The 22,888-nt window shown below is 46.7% G+C and overlaps 14 non-coding genes across 14 annotated transcripts; all 14 read left to right on the forward strand.

Annotated features, from left to right (window-relative positions):
• Positions 1-794: 794 nt before the first annotated feature.
• On the forward strand, positions 795-985 carry LOC142252076 (U2 spliceosomal RNA). The gene has a single exon (XR_012725471.1). It is a non-coding gene; the product is annotated as a U2 spliceosomal RNA (small nuclear RNA).
• Positions 986-2,373: 1,388 nt separating this feature from the next.
• Positions 2,374-2,564, forward strand: LOC142252077 (U2 spliceosomal RNA). The gene has a single exon (XR_012725472.1). It is a non-coding gene; the product is annotated as a U2 spliceosomal RNA (small nuclear RNA).
• Positions 2,565-3,952: 1,388 nt separating this feature from the next.
• On the forward strand, positions 3,953-4,143 carry LOC142252078 (U2 spliceosomal RNA). The gene has a single exon (XR_012725473.1). It is a non-coding gene; the product is annotated as a U2 spliceosomal RNA (small nuclear RNA).
• A 1,388-nt stretch (positions 4,144-5,531) lies between these two features.
• Positions 5,532-5,722, forward strand: LOC142252079 (U2 spliceosomal RNA). Its single transcript, XR_012725474.1, has one exon. It is a non-coding gene; the product is annotated as a U2 spliceosomal RNA (small nuclear RNA).
• A 1,388-nt stretch (positions 5,723-7,110) lies between these two features.
• On the forward strand, positions 7,111-7,301 carry LOC142252080 (U2 spliceosomal RNA). The gene has a single exon (XR_012725475.1). It is a non-coding gene; the product is annotated as a U2 spliceosomal RNA (small nuclear RNA).
• A 1,388-nt stretch (positions 7,302-8,689) lies between these two features.
• Positions 8,690-8,880, forward strand: LOC142252081 (U2 spliceosomal RNA). Its single transcript, XR_012725476.1, has one exon. It is a non-coding gene; the product is annotated as a U2 spliceosomal RNA (small nuclear RNA).
• A 1,388-nt stretch (positions 8,881-10,268) lies between these two features.
• Positions 10,269-10,459, forward strand: LOC142252082 (U2 spliceosomal RNA). Its single transcript, XR_012725477.1, has one exon. It is a non-coding gene; the product is annotated as a U2 spliceosomal RNA (small nuclear RNA).
• Positions 10,460-11,847: 1,388 nt separating this feature from the next.
• LOC142252083 (U2 spliceosomal RNA) lies at positions 11,848-12,038 on the forward strand. Its single transcript, XR_012725478.1, has one exon. It is a non-coding gene; the product is annotated as a U2 spliceosomal RNA (small nuclear RNA).
• A 1,389-nt stretch (positions 12,039-13,427) lies between these two features.
• On the forward strand, positions 13,428-13,618 carry LOC142252084 (U2 spliceosomal RNA). The gene has a single exon (XR_012725479.1). It is a non-coding gene; the product is annotated as a U2 spliceosomal RNA (small nuclear RNA).
• A 1,389-nt stretch (positions 13,619-15,007) lies between these two features.
• LOC142252086 (U2 spliceosomal RNA) lies at positions 15,008-15,198 on the forward strand. The gene has a single exon (XR_012725481.1). It is a non-coding gene; the product is annotated as a U2 spliceosomal RNA (small nuclear RNA).
• Positions 15,199-16,586: 1,388 nt separating this feature from the next.
• Positions 16,587-16,777, forward strand: LOC142252864 (U2 spliceosomal RNA). The gene has a single exon (XR_012726230.1). It is a non-coding gene; the product is annotated as a U2 spliceosomal RNA (small nuclear RNA).
• Positions 16,778-18,165: 1,388 nt separating this feature from the next.
• LOC142252088 (U2 spliceosomal RNA) lies at positions 18,166-18,356 on the forward strand. Its single transcript, XR_012725482.1, has one exon. It is a non-coding gene; the product is annotated as a U2 spliceosomal RNA (small nuclear RNA).
• A 1,388-nt stretch (positions 18,357-19,744) lies between these two features.
• On the forward strand, positions 19,745-19,935 carry LOC142252089 (U2 spliceosomal RNA). The gene has a single exon (XR_012725483.1). It is a non-coding gene; the product is annotated as a U2 spliceosomal RNA (small nuclear RNA).
• A 1,607-nt stretch (positions 19,936-21,542) lies between these two features.
• LOC142253369 (U2 spliceosomal RNA) lies at positions 21,543-21,726 on the forward strand. The gene has a single exon (XR_012726666.1). It is a non-coding gene; the product is annotated as a U2 spliceosomal RNA (small nuclear RNA).
• Positions 21,727-22,888: the final 1,162 nt, after the last annotated feature.

Genomic DNA, 22,888 nt, shown 5'->3' on the forward strand with positions numbered 1-22,888 from the left:
ATATAAGGAACGTCAAATACTAAGAAAGGGCGGCCTATGAAAGAATTACTACTTTCAATAAGTACACTTAAACGGCTAATTGGGAATAGAAAAACTGTAAAAAGCCCTCTGAGAAAGCCCCCCTCTAACCTTTGATAGTAAGTTTTTCTGTAGTCTGCCTGTTGATGTATTTTCCGTTTGAACTGTGCACAACATGAAGAGACGGAACACTGGCGGCTTGTCACAATGCCCCCGCTGACATCACAATAGCGCTGCTGCCTAGAAAACAAGCTGCGCAGCAGAAGTTGTTCTTTGGGTGGGAGGGTGGGCTAGTGTAAGGAGGGGGCAAGCTCTTTTTTTCCCGGGTGGTAGGGGGATGACAGGAGAAGGGATGCGGGTGGTGAGAAGGGTACAGAGGGCAGGGTTTGGGGGCTGGGAAGGAAAGGGAAAAGATTAGGGTTTGGGGATGATGAAAGGGCTTTCTACGGGTAAGGATGGCAAAGGGTGGCAGTGACGGAAAGTCAGGCAACCTGTCCTGTCCGTCTTTTTGTATCGTGAATTGGAAAGACTGCAAGGGGGAGGGGAGTTGCTTGCGCCCTAAAGGAGGAGTTATTCAGATTCATTGCAGTGGGGGGCGGCGGCTGCAAAACGCACCATTCTTCTTGTTTTTGCTCTGCAAAGCAGCCTTTTCAAGGGTTGGCTTGGGTGACAAAATGTCTTCTGTAGGCGTGGGTTTGTCTCCCTCTCGCTCTCTCTCCCTAAGATGTGTCCGGCATAGGCCAGGGTGCCACTCGAGGCCCAAACCAATTCTGGTTATCGCTTCTCGGCCTTTTGGCTAAGATCAAGTGTAGTATCTGTTCTTATCAGTTTAATATCTGATACGTCCCCTATCTGGGGACCATATATTAAATGGATTTTTAGAACAGGGAGATGGAAAAAGAGCTTGCTCTGTCCACTCCACGCATTGACCTGGTATTGCAGTACCTCCAGGAACGGTGCACCCCTTCTTAACCCAGTTTCCAAAAGCAGAACTCAATTCACCTGATTCATATTAGCCCGGTTTAATGAATTGGAAGAAAGCATACGTCTTCATATGCACCTCAATTTGGCCCATTCACTTTTCACACTTCCTCCTTTTGTTTTTTATCTTTCACACTTTTGACTTTCTTTATTCATCCAAATAGCAAACTCATCACCACTCAACCTGACCAACTCGGCTATGTCCCGTGCTGCAGTTCTCTGTCTTATCTAGATCATTTGCAATTGAATGGAATAGATCCCTTTTGGACAAAGTGGATTCACCTGCTGCTGCAGTGACCACAGGTGTGATAAGATCTAGAATTGGCATCTGGTGCGATCTCTCCGCTTCCACTCCAAAGAAAGTTACCTGTTTATTCCTATCATGCATTGGTTTTTGGGGTTTTCTTTGAGTAATGATGATCTCTTTAGTAGTCTGTTGGCGCCCTCTCCTGGAGGAATAGTTTGCTTGCTCTTGGACATTCTAAAAGAGAGGTCATGATAGACATTGAGCTTCTGAGCTCAATTGGGGACAGTCATGGGTGATGAATGTTTGCAACCTGCTGCAAAGCCTCATACCGCAATATAAGGAACGTCAAATACTAAGAAAGGGCGGCCTATGAAAGAATTACTACTTTCAATAAGTACACTTAAACGGCTAATTGGGAATAGAAAAACTGTAAAAAGCCCTCTGAGAAAGCCCCCCTCTAACCTTTGATAGTAAGTTTTTCTGTAGTCTGCCTGTTGATGTATTTTCCGTTTGAACTGTGCACAACATGAAGAGACGGAACACTGGCGGCTTGTCACAATGCCCCCGCTGACATCACAATAGCGCTGCTGCCTAGAAAACAAGCTGCGCAGCAGAAGTTGTTCTTTGGGTGGGAGGGTGGGCTAGTGTAAGGAGGGGGCAAGCTCTTTTTTTCCCGGGTGGTAGGGGGATGACAGGAGAAGGGATGCGGGTGGTGAGAATGGTACAGAGGGCAGGGTTTGGGGGCTGGGAAGGAAAGGGAAAAGATTAGGGTTTGGGGATGATGAAAGGGCTTTCTACGGGTAAGGATGGCAAAGGGTGGCAGTGACGGAAAGTCAGGCAACCTGTCCTGTCCGTCTTTTTGTATCGTGAATTGGAAAGACTGCAAGGGGGAGGGGAGTTGCTTGCGCCCTAAAGGAGGAGTTATTCAGATTCATTGCAGTGGGGGGCGGCGGCTGCAAAACGCACCATTCTTCTTGTTTTTGCTCTGCAAAGCAGCCTTTTCAAGGGTTGGCTTGGGTGACAAAATGTCTTCTGTAGGCGTGGGTTTGTCTCCCTCTCGCTCTCTCTCCCTAAGATGTGTCCGGCATAGGCCAGGGTGCCACTCGAGGCCCAAACCAATTCTGGTTATCGCTTCTCGGCCTTTTGGCTAAGATCAAGTGTAGTATCTGTTCTTATCAGTTTAATATCTGATACGTCCCCTATCTGGGGACCATATATTAAATGGATTTTTAGAACAGGGAGATGGAAAAAGAGCTTGCTCTGTCCACTCCACGCATTGACCTGGTATTGCAGTACCTCCAGGAACGGTGCACCCCTTCTTAACCCAGTTTCCAAAAGCAGAACTCAATTCACCTGATTCATATTAGCCCGGTTTAATGAATTGGAAGAAAGCATACGTCTTCATATGCACCTCAATTTGGCCCATTCACTTTTCACACTTCCTCCTTTTGTTTTTTATCTTTCACACTTTTGACTTTCTTTATTCATCCAAATAGCAAACTCATCACCACTCAACCTGACCAACTCGGCTATGTCCCGTGCTGCAGTTCTCTGTCTTATCTAGATCATTTGCAATTGAATGGAATAGATCCCTTTTGGACAAAGTGGATTCACCTGCTGCTGCAGTGACCACAGGTGTGATAAGATCTAGAATTGGCATCTGGTGCGATCTCTCCGCTTCCACTCCAAAGAAAGTTACCTGTTTATTCCTATCATGCATTGGTTTTTGGGGTTTTCTTTGAGTAATGATGATCTCTTTAGTAGTCTGTTGGCGCCCTCTCCTGGAGGAATAGTTTGCTTGCTCTTGGACATTCTAAAAGAGAGGTCATGATAGACATTGAGCTTCTGAGCTCAATTGGGGACAGTCATGGGTGATGAATGTTTGCAACCTGCTGCAAAGCCTCATACCGCAATATAAGGAACGTCAAATACTAAGAAAGGGCGGCCTATGAAAGAATTACTACTTTCAATAAGTACACTTAAACGGCTAATTGGGAATAGAAAAACTGTAAAAAGCCCTCTGAGAAAGCCCCCCTCTAACCTTTGATAGTAAGTTTTTCTGTAGTCTGCCTGTTGATGTATTTTCCGTTTGAACTGTGCACAACATGAAGAGACGGAACACTGGCGGCTTGTCACAATGCCCCCGCTGACATCACAATAGCGCTGCTGCCTAGAAAACAAGCTGCGCAGCAGAAGTTGTTCTTTGGGTGGGAGGGTGGGCTAGTGTAAGGAGGGGGCAAGCTCTTTTTTTCCCGGGTGGTAGGGGGATGACAGGAGAAGGGATGCGGGTGGTGAGAAGGGTACAGAGGGCAGGGTTTGGGGGCTGGGAAGGAAAGGGAAAAGATTAGGGTTTGGGGATGATGAAAGGGCTTTCTACGGGTAAGGATGGCAAAGGGTGGCAGTGACGGAAAGTCAGGCAACCTGTCCTGTCCGTCTTTTTGTATCGTGAATTGGAAAGACTGCAAGGGGGAGGGGAGTTGCTTGCGCCCTAAAGGAGGAGTTATTCAGATTCATTGCAGTGGGGGGCGGCGGCTGCAAAACGCACCATTCTTCTTGTTTTTGCTCTGCAAAGCAGCCTTTTCAAGGGTTGGCTTGGGTGACAAAATGTCTTCTGTAGGCGTGGGTTTGTCTCCCTCTCGCTCTCTCTCCCTAAGATGTGTCCGGCATAGGCCAGGGTGCCACTCGAGGCCCAAACCAATTCTGGTTATCGCTTCTCGGCCTTTTGGCTAAGATCAAGTGTAGTATCTGTTCTTATCAGTTTAATATCTGATACGTCCCCTATCTGGGGACCATATATTAAATGGATTTTTAGAACAGGGAGATGGAAAAAGAGCTTGCTCTGTCCACTCCACGCATTGACCTGGTATTGCAGTACCTCCAGGAACGGTGCACCCCTTCTTAACCCAGTTTCCAAAAGCAGAACTCAATTCACCTGATTCATATTAGCCCGGTTTAATGAATTGGAAGAAAGCATACGTCTTCATATGCACCTCAATTTGGCCCATTCACTTTTCACACTTCCTCCTTTTGTTTTTTATCTTTCACACTTTTGACTTTCTTTATTCATCCAAATAGCAAACTCATCACCACTCAACCTGACCAACTCGGCTATGTCCCGTGCTGCAGTTCTCTGTCTTATCTAGATCATTTGCAATTGAATGGAATAGATCCCTTTTGGACAAAGTGGATTCACCTGCTGCTGCAGTGACCACAGGTGTGATAAGATCTAGAATTGGCATCTGGTGCGATCTCTCCGCTTCCACTCCAAAGAAAGTTACCTGTTTATTCCTATCATGCATTGGTTTTTGGGGTTTTCTTTGAGTAATGATGATCTCTTTAGTAGTCTGTTGGCGCCCTCTCCTGGAGGAATAGTTTGCTTGCTCTTGGACATTCTAAAAGAGAGGTCATGATAGACATTGAGCTTCTGAGCTCAATTGGGGACAGTCATGGGTGATGAATGTTTGCAACCTGCTGCAAAGCCTCATACCGCAATATAAGGAACGTCAAATACTAAGAAAGGGCGGCCTATGAAAGAATTACTACTTTCAATAAGTACACTTAAACGGCTAATTGGGAATAGAAAAACTGTAAAAAGCCCTCTGAGAAAGCCCCCCTCTAACCTTTGATAGTAAGTTTTTCTGTAGTCTGCCTGTTGATGTATTTTCCGTTTGAACTGTGCACAACATGAAGAGACGGAACACTGGCGGCTTGTCACAATGCCCCCGCTGACATCACAATAGCGCTGCTGCCTAGAAAACAAGCTGCGCAGCAGAAGTTGTTCTTTGGGTGGGAGGGTGGGCTAGTGTAAGGAGGGGGCAAGCTCTTTTTTTCCCGGGTGGTAGGGGGATGACAGGAGAAGGGATGCGGGTGGTGAGAAGGGTACAGAGGGCAGGGTTTGGGGGCTGGGAAGGAAAGGGAAAAGATTAGGGTTTGGGGATGATGAAAGGGCTTTCTACGGGTAAGGATGGCAAAGGGTGGCAGTGACGGAAAGTCAGGCAACCTGTCCTGTCCGTCTTTTTGTATCGTGAATTGGAAAGACTGCAAGGGGGAGGGGAGTTGCTTGCGCCCTAAAGGAGGAGTTATTCAGATTCATTGCAGTGGGGGGCGGCGGCTGCAAAACGCACCATTCTTCTTGTTTTTGCTCTGCAAAGCAGCCTTTTCAAGGGTTGGCTTGGGTGACAAAATGTCTTCTGTAGGCGTGGGTTTGTCTCCCTCTCGCTCTCTCTCCCTAAGATGTGTCCGGCATAGGCCAGGGTGCCACTCGAGGCCCAAACCAATTCTGGTTATCGCTTCTCGGCCTTTTGGCTAAGATCAAGTGTAGTATCTGTTCTTATCAGTTTAATATCTGATACGTCCCCTATCTGGGGACCATATATTAAATGGATTTTTAGAACAGGGAGATGGAAAAAGAGCTTGCTCTGTCCACTCCACGCATTGACCTGGTATTGCAGTACCTCCAGGAACGGTGCACCCCTTCTTAACCCAGTTTCCAAAAGCAGAACTCAATTCACCTGATTCATATTAGCCCGGTTTAATGAATTGGAAGAAAGCATACGTCTTCATATGCACCTCAATTTGGCCCATTCACTTTTCACACTTCCTCCTTTTGTTTTTTATCTTTCACACTTTTGACTTTCTTTATTCATCCAAATAGCAAACTCATCACCACTCAACCTGACCAACTCGGCTATGTCCCGTGCTGCAGTTCTCTGTCTTATCTAGATCATTTGCAATTGAATGGAATAGATCCCTTTTGGACAAAGTGGATTCACCTGCTGCTGCAGTGACCACAGGTGTGATAAGATCTAGAATTGGCATCTGGTGCGATCTCTCCGCTTCCACTCCAAAGAAAGTTACCTGTTTATTCCTATCATGCATTGGTTTTTGGGGTTTTCTTTGAGTAATGATGATCTCTTTAGTAGTCTGTTGGCGCCCTCTCCTGGAGGAATAGTTTGCTTGCTCTTGGACATTCTAAAAGAGAGGTCATGATAGACATTGAGCTTCTGAGCTCAATTGGGGACAGTCATGGGTGATGAATGTTTGCAACCTGCTGCAAAGCCTCATACCGCAATATAAGGAACGTCAAATACTAAGAAAGGGCGGCCTATGAAAGAATTACTACTTTCAATAAGTACACTTAAACGGCTAATTGGGAATAGAAAAACTGTAAAAAGCCCTCTGAGAAAGCCCCCCTCTAACCTTTGATAGTAAGTTTTTCTGTAGTCTGCCTGTTGATGTATTTTCCGTTTGAACTGTGCACAACATGAAGAGACGGAACACTGGCGGCTTGTCACAATGCCCCCGCTGACATCACAATAGCGCTGCTGCCTAGAAAACAAGCTGCGCAGCAGAAGTTGTTCTTTGGGTGGGAGGGTGGGCTAGTGTAAGGAGGGGGCAAGCTCTTTTTTTCCCGGGTGGTAGGGGGATGACAGGAGAAGGGATGCGGGTGGTGAGAAGGGTACAGAGGGCAGGGTTTGGGGGCTGGGAAGGAAAGGGAAAAGATTAGGGTTTGGGGATGATGAAAGGGCTTTCTACGGGTAAGGATGGCAAAGGGTGGCAGTGACGGAAAGTCAGGCAACCTGTCCTGTCCGTCTTTTTGTATCGTGAATTGGAAAGACTGCAAGGGGGAGGGGAGTTGCTTGCGCCCTAAAGGAGGAGTTATTCAGATTCATTGCAGTGGGGGGCGGCGGCTGCAAAACGCACCATTCTTCTTGTTTTTGCTCTGCAAAGCAGCCTTTTCAAGGGTTGGCTTGGGTGACAAAATGTCTTCTGTAGGCGTGGGTTTGTCTCCCTCTCGCTCTCTCTCCCTAAGATGTGTCCGGCATAGGCCAGGGTGCCACTCGAGGCCCAAACCAATTCTGGTTATCGCTTCTCGGCCTTTTGGCTAAGATCAAGTGTAGTATCTGTTCTTATCAGTTTAATATCTGATACGTCCCCTATCTGGGGACCATATATTAAATGGATTTTTAGAACAGGGAGATGGAAAAAGAGCTTGCTCTGTCCACTCCACGCATTGACCTGGTATTGCAGTACCTCCAGGAACGGTGCACCCCTTCTTAACCCAGTTTCCAAAAGCAGAACTCAATTCACCTGATTCATATTAGCCCGGTTTAATGAATTGGAAGAAAGCATACGTCTTCATATGCACCTCAATTTGGCCCATTCACTTTTCACACTTCCTCCTTTTGTTTTTTATCTTTCACACTTTTGACTTTCTTTATTCATCCAAATAGCAAACTCATCACCACTCAACCTGACCAACTCGGCTATGTCCCGTGCTGCAGTTCTCTGTCTTATCTAGATCATTTGCAATTGAATGGAATAGATCCCTTTTGGACAAAGTGGATTCACCTGCTGCTGCAGTGACCACAGGTGTGATAAGATCTAGAATTGGCATCTGGTGCGATCTCTCCGCTTCCACTCCAAAGAAAGTTACCTGTTTATTCCTATCATGCATTGGTTTTTGGGGTTTTCTTTGAGTAATGATGATCTCTTTAGTAGTCTGTTGGCGCCCTCTCCTGGAGGAATAGTTTGCTTGCTCTTGGACATTCTAAAAGAGAGGTCATGATAGACATTGAGCTTCTGAGCTCAATTGGGGACAGTCATGGGTGATGAATGTTTGCAACCTGCTGCAAAGCCTCATACCGCAATATAAGGAACGTCAAATACTAAGAAAGGGCGGCCTATGAAAGAATTACTACTTTCAATAAGTACACTTAAACGGCTAATTGGGAATAGAAAAACTGTAAAAAGCCCTCTGAGAAAGCCCCCCTCTAACCTTTGATAGTAAGTTTTTCTGTAGTCTGCCTGTTGATGTATTTTCCGTTTGAACTGTGCACAACATGAAGAGACGGAACACTGGCGGCTTGTCACAATGCCCCCGCTGACATCACAATAGCGCTGCTGCCTAGAAAACAAGCTGCGCAGCAGAAGTTGTTCTTTGGGTGGGAGGGTGGGCTAGTGTAAGGAGGGGGCAAGCTCTTTTTTTCCCGGGTGGTAGGGGGATGACAGGAGAAGGGATGCGGGTGGTGAGAAGGGTACAGAGGGCAGGGTTTGGGGGCTGGGAAGGAAAGGGAAAAGATTAGGGTTTGGGGATGATGAAAGGGCTTTCTACGGGTAAGGATGGCAAAGGGTGGCAGTGACGGAAAGTCAGGCAACCTGTCCTGTCCGTCTTTTTGTATCGTGAATTGGAAAGACTGCAAGGGGGAGGGGAGTTGCTTGCGCCCTAAAGGAGGAGTTATTCAGATTCATTGCAGTGGGGGGCGGCGGCTGCAAAACGCACCATTCTTCTTGTTTTTGCTCTGCAAAGCAGCCTTTTCAAGGGTTGGCTTGGGTGACAAAATGTCTTCTGTAGGCGTGGGTTTGTCTCCCTCTCGCTCTCTCTCCCTAAGATGTGTCCGGCATAGGCCAGGGTGCCACTCGAGGCCCAAACCAATTCTGGTTATCGCTTCTCGGCCTTTTGGCTAAGATCAAGTGTAGTATCTGTTCTTATCAGTTTAATATCTGATACGTCCCCTATCTGGGGACCATATATTAAATGGATTTTTAGAACAGGGAGATGGAAAAAGAGCTTGCTCTGTCCACTCCACGCATTGACCTGGTATTGCAGTACCTCCAGGAACGGTGCACCCCTTCTTAACCCAGTTTCCAAAAGCAGAACTCAATTCACCTGATTCATATTAGCCCGGTTTAATGAATTGGAAGAAAGCATACGTCTTCATATGCACCTCAATTTGGCCCATTCACTTTTCACACTTCCTCCTTTTGTTTTTTATCTTTCACACTTTTGACTTTCTTTATTCATCCAAATAGCAAACTCATCACCACTCAACCTGACCAACTCGGCTATGTCCCGTGCTGCAGTTCTCTGTCTTATCTAGATCATTTGCAATTGAATGGAATAGATCCCTTTTGGACAAAGTGGATTCACCTGCTGCTGCAGTGACCACAGGTGTGATAAGATCTAGAATTGGCATCTGGTGCGATCTCTCCGCTTCCACTCCAAAGAAAGTTACCTGTTTATTCCTATCATGCATTGGTTTTTGGGGTTTTCTTTGAGTAATGATGATCTCTTTAGTAGTCTGTTGGCGCCCTCTCCTGGAGGAATAGTTTGCTTGCTCTTGGACATTCTAAAAGAGAGGTCATGATAGACATTGAGCTTCTGAGCTCAATTGGGGACAGTCATGGGTGATGAATGTTTGCAACCTGCTGCAAAGCCTCATACCGCAATATAAGGAACGTCAAATACTAAGAAAGGGCGGCCTATGAAAGAATTACTACTTTCAATAAGTACACTTAAACGGCTAATTGGGAATAGAAAAACTGTAAAAAGCCCTCTGAGAAAGCCCCCCTCTAACCTTTGATAGTAAGTTTTTCTGTAGTCTGCCTGTTGATGTATTTTCCGTTTGAACTGTGCACAACATGAAGAGACGGAACACTGGCGGCTTGTCACAATGCCCCCGCTGACATCACAATAGCGCTGCTGCCTAGAAAACAAGCTGCGCAGCAGAAGTTGTTCTTTGGGTGGGAGGGTGGGCTAGTGTAAGGAGGGGGCAAGCTCTTTTTTTCCCGGGTGGTAGGGGGATGACAGGAGAAGGGATGCGGGTGGTGAGAAGGGTACAGAGGGCAGGGTTTGGGGGCTGGGAAGGAAAGGGAAAAGATTAGGGTTTGGGGATGATGAAAGGGCTTTCTACGGGTAAGGATGGCAAAGGGTGGCAGTGACGGAAAGTCAGGCAACCTGTCCTGTCCGTCTTTTTGTATCGTGAATTGGAAAGACTGCAAGGGGGAGGGGAGTTGCTTGCGCCCTAAAGGAGGAGTTATTCAGATTCATTGCAGTGGGGGGCGGCGGCTGCAAAACGCACCATTCTTCTTGTTTTTGCTCTGCAAAGCAGCCTTTTCAAGGGTTGGCTTGGGTGACAAAATGTCTTCTGTAGGCGTGGGTTTGTCTCCCTCTCGCTCTCTCTCCCTAAGATGTGTCCGGCATAGGCCAGGGTGCCACTCGAGGCCCAAACCAATTCTGGTTATCGCTTCTCGGCCTTTTGGCTAAGATCAAGTGTAGTATCTGTTCTTATCAGTTTAATATCTGATACGTCCCCTATCTGGGGACCATATATTAAATGGATTTTTAGAACAGGGAGATGGAAAAAGAGCTTGCTCTGTCCACTCCACGCATTGACCTGGTATTGCAGTACCTCCAGGAACGGTGCACCCCTTCTTAACCCAGTTTCCAAAAGCAGAACTCAATTCACCTGATTCATATTAGCCCGGTTTAATGAATTGGAAGAAAGCATACGTCTTCATATGCACCTCAATTTGGCCCATTCACTTTTCACACTTCCTCCTTTTGTTTTTTATCTTTCACACTTTTGACTTTCTTTATTCATCCAAATAGCAAACTCATCACCACTCAACCTGACCAACTCGGCTATGTCCCGTGCTGCAGTTCTCTGTCTTATCTAGATCATTTGCAATTGAATGGAATAGATCCCTTTTGGACAAAGTGGATTCACCTGCTGCTGCAGTGACCACAGGTGTGATAAGATCTAGAATTGGCATCTGGTGCGATCTCTCCGCTTCCACTCCAAAGAAAGTTACCTGTTTATTCCTATCATGCATTGGTTTTTGGGGTTTTCTTTGAGTAATGATGATCTCTTTAGTAGTCTGTTGGCGCCCTCTCCTGGAGGAATAGTTTGCTTGCTCTTGGACATTCTAAAAGAGAGGTCATGATAGACATTGAGCTTCTGAGCTCAATTGGGGACAGTCATGGGTGATGAATGTTTGCAACCTGCTGCAAAGCCTCATACCGCAATATAAGGAACGTCAAATACTAAGAAAGGGCGGCCTATGAAAGAATTACTACTTTCAATAAGTACACTTAAACGGCTAATTGGGAATAGAAAAACTGTAAAAAGCCCTCTGAGAAAGCCCCCCTCTAACCTTTGATAGTAAGTTTTTCTGTAGTCTGCCTGTTGATGTATTTTCCGTTTGAACTGTGCACAACATGAAGAGACGGAACACTGGCGGCTTGTCACAATGCCCCCGCTGACATCACAATAGCGCTGCTGCCTAGAAAACAAGCTGCGCAGCAGAAGTTGTTCTTTGGGTGGGAGGGTGGGCTAGTGTAAGGAGGGGGCAAGCTCTTTTTTTCCCGGGTGGTAGGGGGATGACAGGAGAAGGGATGCGGGTGGTGAGAAGGGTACAGAGGGCAGGGTTTGGGGGCTGGGAAGGAAAGGGAAAAGATTAGGGTTTGGGGATGATGAAAGGGCTTTCTACGGGTAAGGATGGCAAAGGGTGGCAGTGACGGAAAGTCAGGCAACCTGTCCTGTCCGTCTTTTTGTATCGTGAATTGGAAAGACTGCAAGGGGGAGGGGAGTTGCTTGCGCCCTAAAGGAGGAGTTATTCAGATTCATTGCAGTGGGGGGCGGCGGCTGCAAAACGCACCATTCTTCTTGTTTTTGCTCTGCAAAGCAGCCTTTTCAAGGGTTGGCTTGGGTGACAAAATGTCTTCTGTAGGCGTGGGTTTGTCTCCCTCTCGCTCTCTCTCCCTAAGATGTGTCCGGCATAGGCCAGGGTGCCACTCGAGGCCCAAACCAATTCTGGTTATCGCTTCTCGGCCTTTTGGCTAAGATCAAGTGTAGTATCTGTTCTTATCAGTTTAATATCTGATACGTCCCCTATCTGGGGACCATATATTAAATGGATTTTTAGAACAGGGAGATGGAAAAAGAGCTTGCTCTGTCCACTCCACGCATTGACCTGGTATTGCAGTACCTCCAGGAACGGTGCACCCCTTCTTAACCCAGTTTCCAAAAGCAGAACTCAATTCACCTGATTCATATTAGCCCGGTTTAATGAATTGGAAGAAAGCATACGTCTTCATATGCACCTCAATTTGGCCCATTCACTTTTCACACTTCCTCCTTTTGTTTTTTATCTTTCACACTTTTGACTTTCTTTATTCATCCAAATAGCAAACTCATCACCACTCAACCTGACCAACTCGGCTATGTCCCGTGCTGCAGTTCTCTGTCTTATCTAGATCATTTGCAATTGAATGGAATAGATCCCTTTTGGACAAAGTGGATTCACCTGCTGCTGCAGTGACCACAGGTGTGATAAGATCTAGAATTGGCATCTGGTGCGATCTCTCCGCTTCCACTCCAAAGAAAGTTACCTGTTTATTCCTATCATGCATTGGTTTTTGGGGTTTTCTTTGAGTAATGATGATCTCTTTAGTAGTCTGTTGGCGCCCTCTCCTGGAGGAATAGTTTGCTTGCTCTTGGACATTCTAAAAGAGAGGTCATGATAGACATTGAGCTTCTGAGCTCAATTGGGGACAGTCATGGGTGATGAATGTTTGCAACCTGCTGCAAAGCCTCATACCGCAATATAAGGAACGTCAAATACTAAGAAAGGGCGGCCTATGAAAGAATTACTACTTTCAATAAGTACACTTAAACGGCTAATTGGGAATAGAAAAACTGTAAAAAGCCCTCTGAGAAAGCCCCCCTCTAACCTTTGATAGTAAGTTTTTCTGTAGTCTGCCTGTTGATGTATTTTCCGTTTGAACTGTGCACAACATGAAGAGACGGAACACTGGCGGCTTGTCACAATGCCCCCGCTGACATCACAATAGCGCTGCTGCCTAGAAAACAAGCTGCGCAGCAGAAGTTGTTCTTTGGGTGGGAGGGTGGGCTAGTGTAAGGAGGGGGCAAGCTCTTTTTTTCCCGGGTGGTAGGGGGATGACAGGAGAAGGGATGCGGGTGGTGAGAAGGGTACAGAGGGCAGGGTTTGGGGGCTGGGAAGGAAAGGGAAAAGATTAGGGTTTGGGGATGATGAAAGGGCTTTCTACGGGTAAGGATGGCAAAGGGTGGCAGTGACGGAAAGTCAGGCAACCTGTCCTGTCCGTCTTTTTGTATCGTGAATTGGAAAGACTGCAAGGGGGAGGGGAGTTGCTTGCGCCCTAAAGGAGGAGTTATTCAGATTCATTGCAGTGGGGTGGCGGCGGCTGCAAAACGCACCATTCTTCTTGTTTTTGCTCTGCAAAGCAGCCTTTTCAAGGGTTGGCTTGGGTGACAAAATGTCTTCTGTAGGCGTGGGTTTGTCTCCCTCTCGCTCTCTCTCCCTAAGATGTGTCCGGCATAGGCCAGGGTGCCACTCGAGGCCCAAACCAATTCTGGTTATCGCTTCTCGGCCTTTTGGCTAAGATCAAGTGTAGTATCTGTTCTTATCAGTTTAATATCTGATACGTCCCCTATCTGGGGACCATATATTAAATGGATTTTTAGAACAGGGAGATGGAAAAAGAGCTTGCTCTGTCCACTCCACGCATTGACCTGGTATTGCAGTACCTCCAGGAACGGTGCACCCCTTCTTAACCCAGTTTCCAAAAGCAGAACTCAATTCACCTGATTCATATTAGCCCGGTTTAATGAATTGGAAGAAAGCATACGTCTTCATATGCACCTCAATTTGGCCCATTCACTTTTCACACTTCCTCCTTTTGTTTTTTATCTTTCACACTTTTGACTTTCTTTATTCATCCAAATAGCAAACTCATCACCACTCAACCTGACCAACTCGGCTATGTCCCGTGCTGCAGTTCTCTGTCTTATCTAGATCATTTGCAATTGAATGGAATAGATCCCTTTTGGACAAAGTGGATTGACCTGCTGCTGCAGTGACCACAGGTGTGATAAGATCTAGAATTGGCATCTGGTGCGATCTCTCCGCTTCCACTCCAAAGAAAGTTACCTGTTTATTCCTATCATGCATTGGTTTTTGGGGTTTTCTTTGAGTAATGATGATCTCTTTAGTAGTCTGTTGGCGCCCTCTCCTGGAGGAATAGTTTGCTTGCTCTTGGACATTCTAAAAGAGAGGTCATGATAGACATTGAGCTTCTGAGCTCAATTGGGGACAGTCATGGGTGATGAATGTTTGCAACCTGCTGCAAAGCCTCATACCGCAATATAAGGAACGTCAAATACTAAGAAAGGGCGGCCTATGAAAGAATTACTACTTTCAATAAGTACACTTAAACGGCTAATTGGGAATAGAAAAACTGTAAAAAGCCCTCTGAGAAAGCCCCCCTCTAACCTTTGATAGTAAGCTTTTCTGTAGTCTGCCTGTTGATGTATTTTCCGTTTGAACTGTGCACAACATGAAGAGACGGAACACTGGCGGCTTGTCACAATGCCCCCCGATGACATCACAATAGCGCTGCTGCCTAGAAAACAAGCTGCGCAGCAGAAGTTGTTCTTTGGGTGGGAGGGTGGGCTAGTGTAAGGAGGGGGCAAGCTCTTTTTTTCCCGGGTGGTAGGGGGATGACAGGAGAAGGGATGCGGGTGGTGAGAAGGGTACAGAGGGCAGGGTTTGGGGGCTGGGAAGGAAAGGGAAAAGATTAGGGTTTGGGGATGATGAAAGGGCTTTCTACGGGTAAGGATGGCAAAGGGTGGCAGTGACGGAAAGTCAGGCAACCTGTCCTGTCCGTCTTTTTGTATCGTGAATTGGAAAGACTGCAAGGGGGAGGGGAGTTGCTTGCGCCCTAAAGGAGGAGTTATTCAGATTCATTGCAGTGGGGGACGGCGGCTGCAAAACGCACCATTCTTCTTGTTTTTGCTCTGCAAAGCAGCCTTTTCAAGGGTTGGCTTGGGTGACAAAATGTCTTCTGTAGGCGTGGGTTTGTCTCCCTCTCGCTCTCTCTCCCTAAGATGTGTCCGGCATAGGCCAGGGTGCCACTCGAGGCCCAAACCAATTCTGGTTATCGCTTCTCGGCCTTTTGGCTAAGATCAAGTGTAGTATCTGTTCTTATCAGTTTAATATCTGATACGTCCCCTATCTGGGGACCATATATTAAATGGATTTTTAGAACAGGGAGATGGAAAAAGAGCTTGCTCTGTCCACTCCACGCATTGACCTGGTATTGCAGTACCTCCAGGAACGGTGCACCCCTTCTTAACCCAGTTTCCAAAAGCAGAACTCAATTCACCTGATTCATATTAGCCCGGTTTAATGAATTGGAAGAAAGCATACGTCTTCATATGCACCTCAATTTGGCCCATTCACTTTTCACACTTCCTCCTTTTGTTTTTTATCTTTCACACTTTTGACTTTCTTTATTCATCCAAATAGCAAACTCATCACCACTCAACCTGACCAACTAGGCTATGTCCCGTGCTGCAGTTCTCTGTCTTATCTAGATCATTTGCAATTGAATGGAATAGATCCCTTTTGGACAAAGTGGATTCACCTGCTGCTGCAGTGACCACAGGTGTGATAAGATCTAGAATTGGCATCTGGTGCGATCTCTCCGCTTCCACTCCAAAGAAAGTTACCTGTTTATTCCTATCATGCATTGGTTTTTGGGGTTTTCTTTGAGTAATGATGATCTCTTTAGTAGTCTGTTGGCGCCCTCTCCTGGAGGAATAGTTTGCTTGCTCTTGGACATTCTAAAAGAGAGGTCATGATAGACATTGAGCTTCTGAGCTCAATTGGGGACAGTCATGGGTGATGAATGTTTGCAACCTGCTGCAAAGCCTCATACCGCAATATAAGGAACGTCAAATACTAAGAAAGGGCGGCCTATGAAAGAATTACTACTTTCAATAAGTACACTTAAACGGCTAATTGGGAATAGAAAAACTGTAAAAAGCCCTCTGAGAAAGCCCCCCTCTAACCTTTGATAGTAAGTTTTTCTGTAGTCTGCCTGTTGATGTATTTTCCGTTTGAACTGTGCACAACATGAAGAGACGGAACACTGGCGGCTTGTCACAATGCCCCCGCTGACATCACAATAGCGCTGCTGCCTAGAAAACAAGCTGCGCAGCAGAAGTTGTTCTTTGGGTGGGAGGGTGGGCTAGTGTAAGGAGGGGGCAAGCTCTTTTTTTCCCGGGTGGTAGGGGGATGACAGGAGAAGGGATGCGGGTGGTGAGAAGGGTACAGAGGGCAGGGTTTGGGGGCTGGGAAGGAAAGGGAAAAGATTAGGGTTTGGGGATGATGAAAGGGCTTTCTACGGGTAAGGATGGCAAAGGGTGGCAGTGACGGAAAGTCAGGCAACCTGTCCTGTCCGTCTTTTTGTATCGTGAATTGGAAAGACTGCAAGGGGGAGGGGAGTTGCTTGCGCCCTAAAGGAGGAGTTATTCAGATTCATTGCAGTGGGGGGCGGCGGCTGCAAAACGCACCATTCTTCTTGTTTTTGCTCTGCAAAGCAGCCTTTTCAAGGGTTGGCTTGGGTGACAAAATGTCTTCTGTAGGCGTGGGTTTGTCTCCCTCTCGCTCTCTCTCCCTAAGATGTGTCCGGCATAGGCCAGGGTGCCACTCGAGGCCCAAACCAATTCTGGTTATCGCTTCTCGGCCTTTTGGCTAAGATCAAGTGTAGTATCTGTTCTTATCAGTTTAATATCTGATACGTCCCCTATCTGGGGACCATATATTAAATGGATTTTTAGAACAGGGAGATGGAAAAAGAGCTTGCTCTGTCCACTCCACGCATTGACCTGGTATTGCAGTACCTCCAGGAACGGTGCCCCCCTTCTTAACCCAGTTTCCAAAAGCAGAACTCAATTCACCTGATTCATATTAGCCCGGTTTAATGAATTGGAAGAAAGCATACGTCTTCATATGCACCTCAATTTGGCCCATTCACTTTTCACACTTCCTCCTTTTGTTTTTTATCTTTCACACTTTTGACTTTCTTTATTCATCCAAATAGCAAACTCATCACCACTCAACCTGACCAACTCGGCTATGTCCCGTGCTGCAGTTCTCTGTCTTATCTAGATCATTTGCAATTGAATGGAATAGATCCCTTTTGGACAAAGTGGATTCACCTGCTGCTGCAGTGACCACAGGTGTGATAAGATCTAGAATTGGCATCTGGTGCGATCTCTCCGCTTCCACTCCAAAGAAAGTTACCTGTTTATTCCTATCATGCATTGGTTTTTGGGGTTTTCTTTGAGTAATGATGATCTCTTTAGTAGTCTGTTGGCGCCCTCTCCTGGAGGAATAGTTTGCTTGCTCTTGGACATTCTAAAAGAGAGGTCATGATAGACATTGAGCTTCTGAGCTCAATTGGGGACAGTCATGGGTGATGAATGTTTGCAACCTGCTGCAAAGCCTCATACCGCAATATAAGGAACGTCAAATACTAAGAAAGGGCGGCCTATGAAAGAATTACTACTTTCAATAAGTACACTTAAACGGCTAATTGGGAATAGAAAAACTGTAAAAAGCCCTCTGAGAAAGCCCCCCTCTAACCTTTGATAGTAAGTTTTTCTGTAGTCTGCCTGTTGATGTATTTTCCGTTTGAACTGTGCACAACATGAAGAGACGGAACACTGGCGGCTTGTCACAATGCCCCCGCTGACATCACAATAGCGCTGCTGCCTAGAAAACAAGCTGCGCAGCAGAAGTTGTTCTTTGGGTGGGAGGGTGGGCTAGTGTAAGGAGGGGGCAAGCTCTTTTTTTCCCGGGTGGTAGGGGGATGACAGGAGAAGGGATGCGGGTGGTGAGAAGGGTACAGAGGGCAGGGTTTGGGGGCTGGGAAGGAAAGGGAAAAGATTAGGGTTTGGGGATGATGAAAGGGCTTTCTACGGGTAAGGATGGCAAAGGGTGGCAGTGACGGAAAGTCAGGCAACCTGTCCTGTCCGTCTTTTTGTATCGTGAATTGGAAAGACTGCAAGGGGGAGGGGAGTTGCTTGCGCCCTAAAGGAGGAGTTATTCAGATTCATTGCAGTGGGGGGCGGCGGCTGCAAAACGCACCATTCTTCTTGTTTTTGCTCTGCAAAGCAGCCTTTTCAAGGGTTGGCTTGGGTGACAAAATGTCTTCTGTAGGCGTGGGTTTGTCTCCCTCTCGCTCTCTCTCCCTAAGATGTGTCCGGCATAGGCCAGGGTGCCACTCGAGGCCCAAACCAATTCTGGTTATCGCTTCTCGGCCTTTTGGCTAAGATCAAGTGTAGTATCTGTTCTTATCAGTTTAATATCTGATACGTCCCCTATCTGGGGACCATATATTAAATGGATTTTTAGAACAGGGAGATGGAAAAAGAGCTTGCTCTGTCCACTCCACGCATTGACCTGGTATTGCAGTACCTCCAGGAACGGTGCACCCCTTCTTAACCCAGTTTCCAAAAGCAGAACTCAATTCACCTGATTCATATTAGCCCGGTTTAATGAATTGGAAGAAAGCATACGTCTTCATATGCACCTCAATTTGGCCCATTCACTTTTCACACTTCCTCCTTTTGTTTTTTATCTTTCACACTTTTGACTTTCTTTATTCATCCAAATAGCAAACTCATCACCACTCAACCTGACCAACTCGGCTATGTCCCGTGCTGCAGTTCTCTGTCTTATCTAGATCATTTGCAATTGAATGGAATAGATCCCTTTTGGACAAAGTGGATTCACCTGCTGCTGCAGTGACCACAGGTGTGATAAGATCTAGAATTGGCATCTGGTGCGATCTCTCCGCTTCCACTCCAAAGAAAGTTACCTGTTTATTCCTATCATGCATTGGTTTTTGGGGTTTTCTTTGAGTAATGATGATCTCTTTAGTAGTCTGTTGGCGCCCTCTCCTGGAGGAATAGTTTGCTTGCTCTTGGACATTCTAAAAGAGAGGTCATGATAGACATTGAGCTTCTGAGCTCAATTGGGGACAGTCATGGGTGATGAATGTTTGCAACCTGCTGCAAAGCCTCATACCGCAATATAAGGAACGTCAAATACTAAGAAAGGGCGGCCTATGAAAGAATTACTACTTTCAATAAGTACACTTAAACGGCTAATTGGGAATAGAAAAACTGTAAAAAGCCCTCTGAGAAAGCCCCCCTCTAACCTTTGATAGTAAGTTTTTCTGTAGTCTGCCTGTTGATGTATTTTCCGTTTGAACTGTGCACAACATGAAGAGACGGAACACTGGCGGCTTGTCACAATGCCCCCGCTGACATCACAATAGCGCTGCTGCCTAGAAAACAAGCTGCGCAGCAGAAGTTGTTCTTTGGGTGGGAGGGTGGGCTAGTGTAAGGAGGGGGCAAGCTCTTTTTTTCCCGGGTGGTAGGGGGATGACAGGAGAAGGGATGCGGGTGGTGAGAAGGGTACAGAGGGCAGGGTTTGGGGGCTGGGAAGGAAAGGGAAAAGATTAGGGTTTGGGGATGATGAAAGGGCTTTCTACGGGTAAGGATGGCAAAGGGTGGCAGTGACGGAAAGTCAGGCAACCTGTCCTGTCCGTCTTTTTGTATCGTGAATTGGAAAGACTGCAAGGGGGAGGGGAGTTGCTTGCGCCCTAAAGGAGGAGTTATTCAGATTCATTGCAGTGGGGGGCGGCGGCTGCAAAACGCACCATTCTTCTTGTTTTTGCTCTGCAAAGCAGCCTTTTCAAGGGTTGGCTTGGGTGACAAAATGTCTTCTGTAGGCGTGGGTTTGTCTCCCTCTCGCTCTCTCTCCCTAAGATGTGTCCGGCATAGGCCAGGGTGCCACTCGAGGCCCAAACCAATTCTGGTTATCGCTTCTCGGCCTTTTGGCTAAGATCAAGTGTAGTATCTGTTCTTATCAGTTTAATATCTGATACGTCCCCTATCTGGGGACCATATATTAAATGGATTTTTAGAACAGGGAGATGGAAAAAGAGCTTGCTCTGTCCACTCCACGCATTGACCTGGTATTGCAGTACCTCCAGGAACGGTGCACCCCTTCTTAACCCAGTTTCCAAAAGCAGAACTCAATTCACCTGATTCATATTAGCCCGGTTTAATGAATTGGAAGAAAGCATACGTCTTCATATGCACCTCAATTTGGCCCATTCACTTTTCACACTTCCTCCTTTTGTTTTTTATCTTTCACACTTTTGACTTTCTTTATTCATCCAAATAGCAAACTCATCACCACTCAACCTGACCAACTCGGCTATGTCCCGTGCTGCAGTTCTCTGTCTTATCTAGATCATTTGCAATTGAATGGAATAGATCCCTTTTGGACAAAGTGGATTCACCTGCTGCTGCAGTGACCACAGGTGTGATAAGATCTAGAATTGGCATCTGGTGCGATCTCTCCGCTTCCACTCCAAAGAAAGTTACCTGTTTATTCCTATCATGCATTGGTTTTTGGGGTTTTCTTTGAGTAATGATGATCTCTTTAGTAGTCTGTTGGCGCCCTCTCCTGGAGGAATAGTTTGCTTGCTCTTGGACATTCTAAAAGAGAGGTCATGATAGACATTGAGCTTCTGAGCTCAATTGGGGACAGTCATGGGTGATGAATGTTTGCAACCTGCTGCAAAGCCTCATACCGCAATATAAGGAACGTCAAATACTAAGAAAGGGCGGCCTATGAAAGAATTACTACTTTCAATAAGTACACTTAAACGGCTAATTGGGAATAGAAAAACTGTAAAAAGCCCTCTGAGAAAGCCCCCCTCTAACCTTTGATAGTAAGTTTTTCTGTAGTCTGCCTGTTGATGTATTTTCCGTTTGAACTGTGCACAACATGAAGAGACGGAACACTGGCGGCTTGTCACAATGCCCCCGCTGACATCACAATAGCGCTGCTGCCTAGAAAACAAGCTGCGCAGCAGAAGTTGTTCTTTGGGTGGGAGGGTGGGCTAGTGTAAGGAGGGGGCAAGCTCTTTTTTTCCCGGGTGGTAGGGGGATGACAGGAGAAGGGATGCGGGTGGTGAGAAGGGTACAGAGGGCAGGGTTTGGGGGCTGGGAAGGAAAGGGAAAAGATTAGGGTTTGGGGATGATGAAAGGGCTTTCTACGGGTAAGGATGGCAAAGGGTGGCAGTGACGGAAAGTCAGGCAACCTGTCCTGTCCGTCTTTTTGTATCGTGAATTGGAAAGACTGCAAGGGGGAGGGGAGTTGCTTGCGCCCTAAAGGAGGAGTTATTCAGATTCATTGCAGTGGGGGGCGGCGGCTGCAAAACGCACCATTCTTCTTGTTTTTGCTCTGCAAAGCAGCCTTTTCAAGGGTTGGCTTGGGTGACAAAATGTCTTCTGTAGGCGTGGGTTTGTCTCCCTCTCGCTCTCTCTCCCTAAGATGTGTCCGGCATAGGCCAGGGTGCCACTCGAGGCCCAAACCAATTCTGGTTATCGCTTCTCGGCCTTTTGGCTAAGATCAAGTGTAGTCCCTTCATTGGGTTTGCCTTGGTCTTGGCTGGGAGGGGCCCGGGCTTGCACAACCGCCGGCCTCGGGGATTGTTGCGCCTTTTGGTGCTTACGTCCCCTTGTGGCTGGTGGTTCCTGGGCTCGGGAGGCGATCACCCAGGCACTGCGCTTTTGTGTGGTGGCCTGCTGGCCTTCGGGGCTACCTTGATTCTGAAAATTGCGGATGAAATCTCATCTGTTCTTATCAGTTTAATATCTGATACGTCCCCTATCTGGGGACCATATATTAAATGGATTTTTAGAACAGGGAGATGGAAAAAGAGCTTGCTCTGTCCACTCCACGCATTGACCTGGTATTGCAGTACCTCCAGGAACGGTGCACCCCTTCTTAACCCAGTTTCCAAAAGCAGAACTCAATTCACCTGATTCATATTAGCCCGGTTTAATGAATTGGAAGAAAGCATACGTCTTCATATGCACCTCAATTTGGCCCATTCACTTTTCACACTTCCTCCTTTTGTTTTTTATCTTTCACACTTTTGACTTTCTTTATTCATCCAAATAGCAAACTCATCACCACTCAACCTGACCAACTCGGCTATGTCCCGTGCTGCAGTTCTCTGTCTTATCTAGATCATTTGCAATTGAATGGAATAGATCCCTTTTGGACAAAGTGGATTCACCTGCTGCTGCAGTGACCACAGGTGTGATAAGATCTAGAATTGGCATCTGGTGCGATCTCTCCGCTTCCACTCCAAAGAAAGTTACCTGTTTATTCCTATCATGCATTGGTTTTTGGGGTTTTCTTTGAGTAATGATGATCTCTTTAGTAGTCTGTTGGCGCCCTCTCCTGGAGGAATAGTTTGCTTGCTCTTGGACATTCTAAAAGAGAGGTCATGATAGACATTGAGCTTCTGAGCTCAATTGGGGACAGTCATGGGTGATGAATGTTTGCAACCTGCTGCAAAGCCTCATACCGCAATATAAGGAACGTCAAATACTAAGAAAGGGCGGCCTATGAAAGAATTACTACTTTCAATAAGTACACTTAAACGGCTAATTGGGAATAGAAAAACTGTAAAAAGCCCTCTGAGAAAGCCCCCCTCTAACCTTTGATAGTAAGTTTTTCTGTAGTCTGCCTGTTGATGTATTTTCCGTTTGAACTGTGCACAACATGAAGAGACGGAACACTGGCGGCTTGTCACAATGCCCCCGCTGACATCACAATAGCGCTGCTGCCTAGAAAACAAGCTGCGCAGCAGAAGTTGTTCTTTGGGTGGGAGGGTGGGCTAGTGTAAGGAGGGGGCAAGCTCTTTTTTTCCCGGGTGGTAGGGGGATGACAGGAGAAGGGATGCGGGTGGTGAGAAGGGTACAGAGGGCAGGGTTTGGGGGCTGGGAAGGAAAGGGAAAAGATTAGGGTTTGGGGATGATGAAAGGGCTTTCTACGGGTAAGGATGGCAAAGGGTGGCAGTGACGGAAAGTCAGGCAACCTGTCCTGTCCGTCTTTTTGTATCGTGAATTGGAAAGACTGCAAGGGGGAGGGGAGTTG

The sequence above is a fragment of the Anomaloglossus baeobatrachus genome, chromosome 9 (genome assembly GCF_048569485.1).
Source record: "Anomaloglossus baeobatrachus isolate aAnoBae1 chromosome 9, aAnoBae1.hap1, whole genome shotgun sequence".
Taxonomy (NCBI): Eukaryota; Metazoa; Chordata; class Amphibia; order Anura; family Aromobatidae; genus Anomaloglossus; species Anomaloglossus baeobatrachus.